At 36.8% G+C, this 8317-nt stretch overlaps 1 pseudogene across 1 annotated transcript in view; it reads left to right on the top strand.

Annotated features, from left to right (window-relative positions):
• The window catches only part of LOC108520161 (pecanex-like protein 4), a 19585-nt pseudogene extending 11498 nt beyond the window's left edge, over positions 1-8087 (top strand). Inside the window, exon 2 of the transcript XR_001882840.1 lies at positions 7345-8087. The product of XR_001882840.1 is annotated as a pecanex-like protein 4 (transcript). The remainder of the gene's footprint in view (positions 1-7344) is intronic.
• Positions 8088-8317: the final 230 nt, after the last annotated feature.

Genomic DNA, 8317 nt, shown 5'->3' on the forward strand with positions numbered 1-8317 from the left:
TTTTTTTTTTTTTTTTTTTTTTCAATTTTTGAGATGGAGGTTCACTCTTGTTGCCTAGGCTGGAGTGCAGTCACGCCATCTTGGCTCACTACAACCTCCACCTCATGGGTTCAAGTGATTCTCCCGCCTCAGCCTCCCAAGTAGCTGGAATTACAGGCACCCACCACCACGCTTGGCTAACCTTTGTATTTTTAGTAGAAATGGGGTTTGGCCACGTTAGCCAGACTGGTCTTGAACTCCTGATCTCAGGTGATCTGCCCACCTCAGCCTCTCAAAGTGCTGGGATTACAGGCATGAGCCACCATGCCCTCCATAATTAATATTCTTAAACCATATTCATGAAACAATGATAGGATTTTGAGGACTCAGCTCTGATTTCTTAAATCTTGCCCAAATTCCTGTCTAAAGGGCCTAGAGAGTCATGCCTACAAATCATAAATTCTCATCAGATGGGTTTTATTTAACCCGATATATCTTGACTTACTTTCCAGTCTGACTCTGGCATAACAAGGAAGAAAATGAAAATGTTTTACCCAAAAATATATTTCCTTGCCATACCTTGAAATTGCCCTGCAAAGTCTCTTGTGGGAAAAATCCACATTCTTTAATGAGGATTTTCCCCCTTTCCCCTTTGTTTTCCTTCCTTCCTTGTCCAGTTCCAAGAGATAATCAGCTAAGAGCCAGGCACCCTTTTAAGTCTGATAAGAAACATTTTACCACCTGCTGTCTGAAGTCTGCTATCTGAGAGCTTCTTCTGCACAATAAAATTTAGTCCCCACAGTCCTTTATCTTCACCTGAACATTTCCTTTCTGTTGATCCCAGGTCTTCAGATAAACTCATCTTATTGTCAACCAGAAAATGTTTAAATTTACCTATAGTCTGGAAGCCTCTGCTTTGAGTTGTCCTGCCTTTCTAAACCAGACCAATGTATTTCTTAAATGTATTTGATGTCTTATGCCTCCCTAAAATATATATAACTAAGCTGTACCCCAACCACCTTGGGCACATGTTTTGAGGACCTCCTGAGGGTTGTGTCTGGGCTATGGTCACTCATATTTGGCTCAGAATAAATCTCTTAAAATATTTTACATAGTTTGACTTTTTTTCATCAACAATTTCATAAAAAGGAACACTCAGATTAAAGAAGAGCTCTTAGAAGTTAAAAAAGTGAGCACAGATTTGATAAATTTCTACAGATCTATTAGAAGATAGTCTCCTGAAAGTACAACAAAAATATAGTTAAGACAAGTGCCTCAGTGCAGAAGTACTCCTTACTGTCACCTCACCTGTTATGATGACTACTATCAAAAAGACAAAAGATGAGTGTTGGTGAGGATGTGGAGGAATTGGAACCCCTTGTATGCTGGGTGGGAATGCAAAATTGTGCAGCCACTATGCCAAAACAGTATGGAGGTTTCTAAAAAAAAAAAAAAAAAAAAAAAAAAAATTTAAAAACTTTTTTTTTGGGTTTTTTTAAAAAAAAATAAAAAAAAAAAAAAAAAATTTTGAAACTTTGCTTTTGGGTATTTATACAAAATAATTAAAATCAAGATAAAAATGATACTTGCCCTCCCATGTTCATTGCAGCATTATTCAACTTAAATGTCCATCAACAGATAAATGGTTAAAGAAAATGTGATATAGACAGACAATGGAATGTTATTCAGCCTTAAAAAAAGAAAGAAACCATCCCATATGTAACAACAGATGAACCTTGAAGGCGTTATGATAAGTGAAGCCAGTCACAGAAGGACAACTACTACATTCCACTTACGTGACCTATCTAAAATAGACAAACTCCAAATCAGTGAGTAGAATGGTGATTGCCAGAGAATTGGGGGAGGGAAAATGGGTAGTTGCTATTAAACAGGTATGAAGTTTTAATTATGCAAGATGAACCAGTTCTAGAGATCTGCTCTACAACATTGTGCCTGTAGCTGACAACACTATATTGTACACTTAAATGTTTAACAGTAGATCTCATGTTAATGTGCCTACCACAATAAAAAGTCAAAATCCTAACAATACAGGAAGAAAGAGGGATTCAATAAATGAAATCAACCAATCAATAAAAATAACATGATAGATTAAAAAAAAACTTTACTAAACAAAAACCAGTCACTACAACTTCTCAAAATTTTTTTGTTGAACTTAGAGAAATATATATTTAATCCAAAAATGTGGCCACTTTTGTTTTTTTTTTGTTTTGTTTAACAGATTTTGTGTGGTGTTATATATGTCTGAGTTACATACAGTTTTGCTAACTAAGAATTCCTCTCAGTACATTGCCAAATTGATCTCTGTTTCTTATTCTTCTGAGTAATGCATAAGAAATACAACTCCCAAATAAAGCAACATTACTGTGGCTATTTTGTTGGCCCACTTTCAGAGTAGTATATGAAGAAAGCCTATGGCTTAAATCAATGTTGCGATGTCATCTTTATCCCTTAAGTTCTCTTTTCATAGTTTTGTTTTTTTCCTAAGTCTTGAGCCATTTTTAATTTGAATATTGTAGAGGTGGCATCCATACCAATGCATCAGTTCTTCTGGGAATTACTAGTCTTTCAGAACTATGTGCCAAATTCTCACTGGGGGAGTACATTTTAGTTATTGTGAATTTGTTTTCTATGCTAGTAATTCAGGTTAGCATTTAGAAGATTTCTCTATATAAATGAAACTGTTGTCTCCTACAAATAAAGTATTTTCAAATTCTTAAATATTTTTAAATGTTCCAGGATCTGTAATTAAAATTAAATGTCAAAGGGTTCCAGTGAATCATAATTTTTGTCTTTATACTTCCTTAATGAGTTGTTAGTATCCATCATGTAATCCTCTTTTATCCTAAAAAAGAAAATAGAAAGAAACACCCATGCTTTAAATCAGTCTTTAGATCTGATATGCTTGCTACCTGCCAAATTTCCCTGATAGTTTTTTGCTTGTGTACCTCTGTTCATGACATTCCTCCTTAACTGGCATACCCTTTCAGTTCTTGGTTTGGCTCAATCTTTAAGATCCTGTGGAATCCCAGGCCAGTGTTTCTTAAAGTAGTTTCGATAAAACAGTTACATGATCTGTTATTAGATATCATGGGAAAAGTGGGTTCCAAGGTCAAATGAATTTGGAAAACTCGACACATTTTAAGCAGACTTGCAGAAGTGTTTTCTAATATCAAAGGTCTCAAAATCTTTAGTCTGCTAATATCCATTGTGACTCTTCAAGATGACAGTATAGTGTATAATTTTTCAATCTGCTTTGACTACAGACCGCTTTTCAAGATATGTTCTGTGGGACATATGATCCTGTATCTTTCAGCCTTTTAAAAATAGTTCACTCAAATCACCATACCAGTGTCCTCTCCCACATTTTTTAGGCTTCTTGAGGGAACATACATTCTCTTTGTACTTCTTAGTCTGCTCTCACTCAATTCTTGATTTCTCTCACTTTATTTTGCCTCTTATGCCTACTGTTCTATGTCTGCCCTTCTTTCTCAGTATGAACTAGTTCCTCCTTTGCTGATGATGCAGGTTAAAGCATAGTATGGGACAAGCAGCAAATTAAAATTGGACTTCTGACATCTTAAAATTCTCCAGTCATTTCCTCCACAGGAGAAACCCAGCCATATATCTCCCTCAGGCTTATCCTGCTCTTGTGTCGCTTTGTGGTATATTGATCTAGGCAGAATCTTCCCTGAACCAGTAATACTATGAGTAGATAGTATTATTTGCTCCGTAAAAATAAGTAAAGATACTTTCCAAACATTTTAAAACTGAATAAACAGTTTATGGGCTTACTATTTTGAGTAGAGTAGGATATGCTGCAAGTTTTTGAAAATGGTAAATACGGCCGGGTGCGGTGGCTCACGCCTGTAATCCCAGTAGGTGGAGATTATGAGGTCAGGAGTTCGAGACCAGCCTGACCAACATGGTGAAACCCCGTCTCTACTAAAAATATAAAAATTAGCCAGGTGTGGTAGCACACACCTGTAATCCAAGCTACTCAGGAGGCTGAGGCAGGAGAATCGCTTGAACCCGGGAGGTGGAGGTTGCAGTGTTCTGAGATCACACCACTGCAATCCAGCCTGGGTGACAGAGCAAGACTCCATCTCAAAAAGAAAGAAAGAAAATGGGAAATACTCCCAGCTTCCCTTTAAGACAGCAATATGACATATTTTCCAACTTTAATTGTCTTATTTAGGCTGTGTCATTAAAGTATTACATGCTTCTCCATGGAAAGGTATTTTGCTAAATATGGGGAATCAAGAGTCTCAAGATGTGGCCTCTGTATTCATCTGTTTTCACACTGCTGATAAAGACATACCCGAGACTGGGTAATTTATAAAGAAAAAGAGGTTTAACATACTCACAATTTCTCATGGCTGAGAAGGCCTCACGATCATGGTGGAAGGTGAAAGGCATGTCTTACGTGGCAGCAGACGAGAGAAAATAAGAACTGAGTGAAAGGGGTTTTCCCTTATAAAACCATCACGTCTCGTGAGACTTATTCACTACCACAAGAACAGTATGGAGGAAACCACCCCCATGATTCAATTATCTCCCACAGGGTCCCTCCCACAACACATGGGAATTATGGGAGCTACAATTCAAGATGAGATTTGGGTGGGGAAACAGCCAAACCATATCAGCCCCTATGCCCAATAACATGTTAGTAGAGAAAATAAATAAACCTGAAAAGATAAAATGTAAAGAGGTGAACAATACAAGAAGTTACTCCAAGAATGCCATATATTCATACATGTTACAAGGTTGAGTGTCCTTTATCCAAAATCCTTCAGACCAGAAGTATTTTGGATTTGGGGTTTTTTTGTTTTTGTTTTTGTTTTTTTTTCAGATTTTGGAATGTTTATATTATACCAATTATGCATCCCAAATCCAAAATCAGAAATGCCCCTTAAGCATCTCCTTTGAGCATCATGTTGGCACTTAAAAAGTTCCAACTTTTGGAGGATTTTGGATATTCAGATTTGTGATGTCCAACTTGTAGTATGTAGAACAAGCAGTGGTTTTGGTATACAGAGAGAAAAGATAGCTACACCAAACTGCTCCTGCAAAATTTTCAGAAATGTCTTAAAAGTTGTTTAAAGTTACTAATTAGGGAAGGGAGGAGAGGACATCATCCTAGGCAAAGGAGAGAGTATGAGCTCAGTGGTACCCAGGAAGAAAAACACAGAACGTATTTACAGGGTGTGAGGTTGAGAGTTCTGGACGACATTTGGTAATTTGAAGAGATGTTAAATGTTACATATAAAAGACACAGAGCTTAGTTAATATTCCTTCTGAAACTTTTTATATATGTGCAAACCATATACAGCAATCTACATATATAGATGTGTGTACTCTTTTTTGGATACAAATGGTATCAGTAGTGTGTTTATTTTACTTTTCAGTATATCGTGGACATCTTTCCATGTTTCTATAATAATAACGCTTCAGATACTGCACTGTTTGGAATATGATCACAGATTATTTCGTCAAATGGATGAAAACATTTAAACAAAACTTTACAAAAGACCCAGAAATACTAACATGCAGATAGATAATCTGGTTTATAAAATATCTTTACTTTCCCAGGAAGCCACCCTACCTTGTTCCGAGTTATCTCAGTAGAGCCAGAAGGGCCAACTTTTACCTAACTCCTTGGGGAAATGTCAGGCACATCCACATTCTTCATTTTCCTGTCTGATGGCATCTTCCATAGATAACTTATGTCAGAATGTTTATCCCCTCCCACAGGAGTGTGACCTTCCTTACTCATTGGCTTCTATAAGACAAAGTGGAATATTGTACACTGAGCCTGACGTCAGTGCAGGAGACAAGCTCGTACAAAGGGGAAGGAGGCACTCTTTCCATTCCCTAAGATTGACCCGTAGACCACTAACGTTCAGTTTGGCCCTGTAGTTCTGTTATTTTGTGAGTATAGCATCCAGGACCTCTCTCAGATACCAGAATCCAAGGATGTTCAAGTCTCTGATATAAAATGGTATCGTATATGCCTATAACCTATGCACTTCCTCCCTGTACTTTAAGTCATTTCTAGATTACTTAAAATACCTAATACTATATAAATGCCATATAAATAACTGTACTTTATTATTTAGGGAATAATGGAAAAAAAATCTGTACATGTTCAGTACAGATACAGTTATTTTCCTGACTATTTTGTCTGTGGTTGGTTGCACATGGATGCAGAACCCACAGACACAAAGGGCCAGCTGTACTTGCAGGGCTGTCCTGTGATTTAAAAGCTGTGATTCATTCTATGCAGAACTAAGACCAATGACTGAAAGATGTAAGAAGATAGATGTTTACAATTTTAAAAACTCCATAGCGGTATAACAAAGAGGTGATCTAAGGTACTAATTCTTAAAGGTGACCCCCCCAAACTTTTCATGCTGCCCCAAATTTCTCTCCAGAATTGATACTGGTTAGGTAGAACTGACTAGAGGAAAGATTATGTTTAAACTGACTGGAAGAAAGGCTATTTTAAGATGGCTTTAAATTTAATTTTTCCTTTCTAGCCTAACATGATCCACCAAAGTAATACTTTGCTAGCTGGTTTTGTGTAGGGTAGCTGTTTTTCAGAATAAGCTGCAAGGAATAAGGAAAAGTTGAACTGAAGATAACTTATGTTATTTGATACTTACATTATATGGCTATTGAATAAAAGTAGCCTAAATTGATTTGAGTTGAAAGTATTGACATTTTGGACTTTCCATTGACCTCAGAATTTAAATATGTGAGTTAAAGTCTAATTCCAAATATTAGGTTATAAATTAATAAAGAATATGATTTTTTTTTTTTTTTTTAAAGAAATAAGGCTGAGCACAATGGCTCATGCCTGTAATCCCAGCACTTTGGTAGGCGAGGCAGGAGGATCACTTGAGCCCAGATACTCAAGACCAGCCTGGTGGGTAACATGGCAAAACCCCATCTCTACAAAAAATAAAAAGTTAGCCAGGCATAGGGGCATGTGCCTATAGTCCCGGCTACTCAGGAGGCTAATGTGGGAGGATCACTTGAGCTTGGGAGGTCAAGGCTGCAGTGAGCTGTGATCACGACAGTACTCTCCAGCTTGAGTGACAGAGTGATACCCTCTTTCAAAAAATAAAATAACTGAGCATATTTATTTTGTTTATAATATGTTATAAACAAACTAACACTAAGTTGCTATAAAACAAGTATGTGTCAGGAAGGGGTCTGAGAAGTACAATTACAAATCCTACCCTTGAAGGAAGTAAGGAGATGAAATAGTAGTGTGAGGTTTTCCTCACAGGTTTTAAGGAAGATGTTTTCAAACAGTGACTTTTTTTTAATTTTATTTTTTAGAAACTGCTGTGTTACAGAAAAGCATGTGACTTTCAGAATAATCCCGAGTGAGGATGAGTCCAGATGTGCCTCTACTGAATGATTACAAGCAGGACTTCTTTCTGAAGCGCTTTCCACAGACTGTCCTTGGAGGCCCTCGATTCAAATTAGGCTATTGTGCCCCTCCTTACATATATGTTAATCAAATTATTCTTTTCTAATGCCATGGGTTTGGGGTGGAGTCGGAACACTTTTGTACCAGTTAGGCATCCTGAAAGACTATTACACAGCAGCACTTTCAGGTGGATTAATGCTTTTACTGCATTTGTCATCCAGTTCACAAGTTTATACGCCAGAAACAAATCAGCAACAGTAGAAAGAATATTAGCCACGGATATCTTAGCAGAGGAGGATGAGCATGAATTTACAAGTTGTGCTGGTGCTGAGACTGTCAAATTTCTCATTCCTGGCAAGAAATATGTAGTCAATACAGTTTTCATTCTGTTCTTGCTGGATTAGCGTGTGGTCTTGGAACATGGTATCTGCTCCCAAATAGAATAACCTTGCTGTATGGCAGTACAGGAGGCACTGCTCTGCTATTCTTCTTTGGATGGATGACGTTATGTATAGGAGAATATTCATTAATTGTAAACACAGCTACAGAGACTGCGACTTTCCAAACACAGGATACTTATGAAATTACTCCTCTTATGAGACCTCTTTATATTTTTTTCTTTGTTTCTGTGGATCTGGCACACAGGTAAAACCTACCAAATACTTTGTAACTTGCTTTGTTTTAAGTATACAGAGTAAGAGAGCTCTCCTTTTAGTGTTACAAAAAAATGAATCCATGGATTAAAATAAACCATTGGATAACAGGTTATTTTGATAATTATTCTTTCAGGATTAATCTCTGTAAAACATACTAAAGCAATAGTTGAAACTTATTAAAGAGTTTTTTTTTAAACCCTTTTTGAGATAAAGAAGGAACTTT

Source organism: Rhinopithecus bieti, unplaced genomic scaffold (genome assembly GCF_001698545.2).
Source record: "Rhinopithecus bieti isolate Rb0 unplaced genomic scaffold, ASM169854v2 scaffold_50364, whole genome shotgun sequence".
Taxonomy (NCBI): domain Eukaryota; kingdom Metazoa; phylum Chordata; class Mammalia; order Primates; family Cercopithecidae; genus Rhinopithecus; species Rhinopithecus bieti.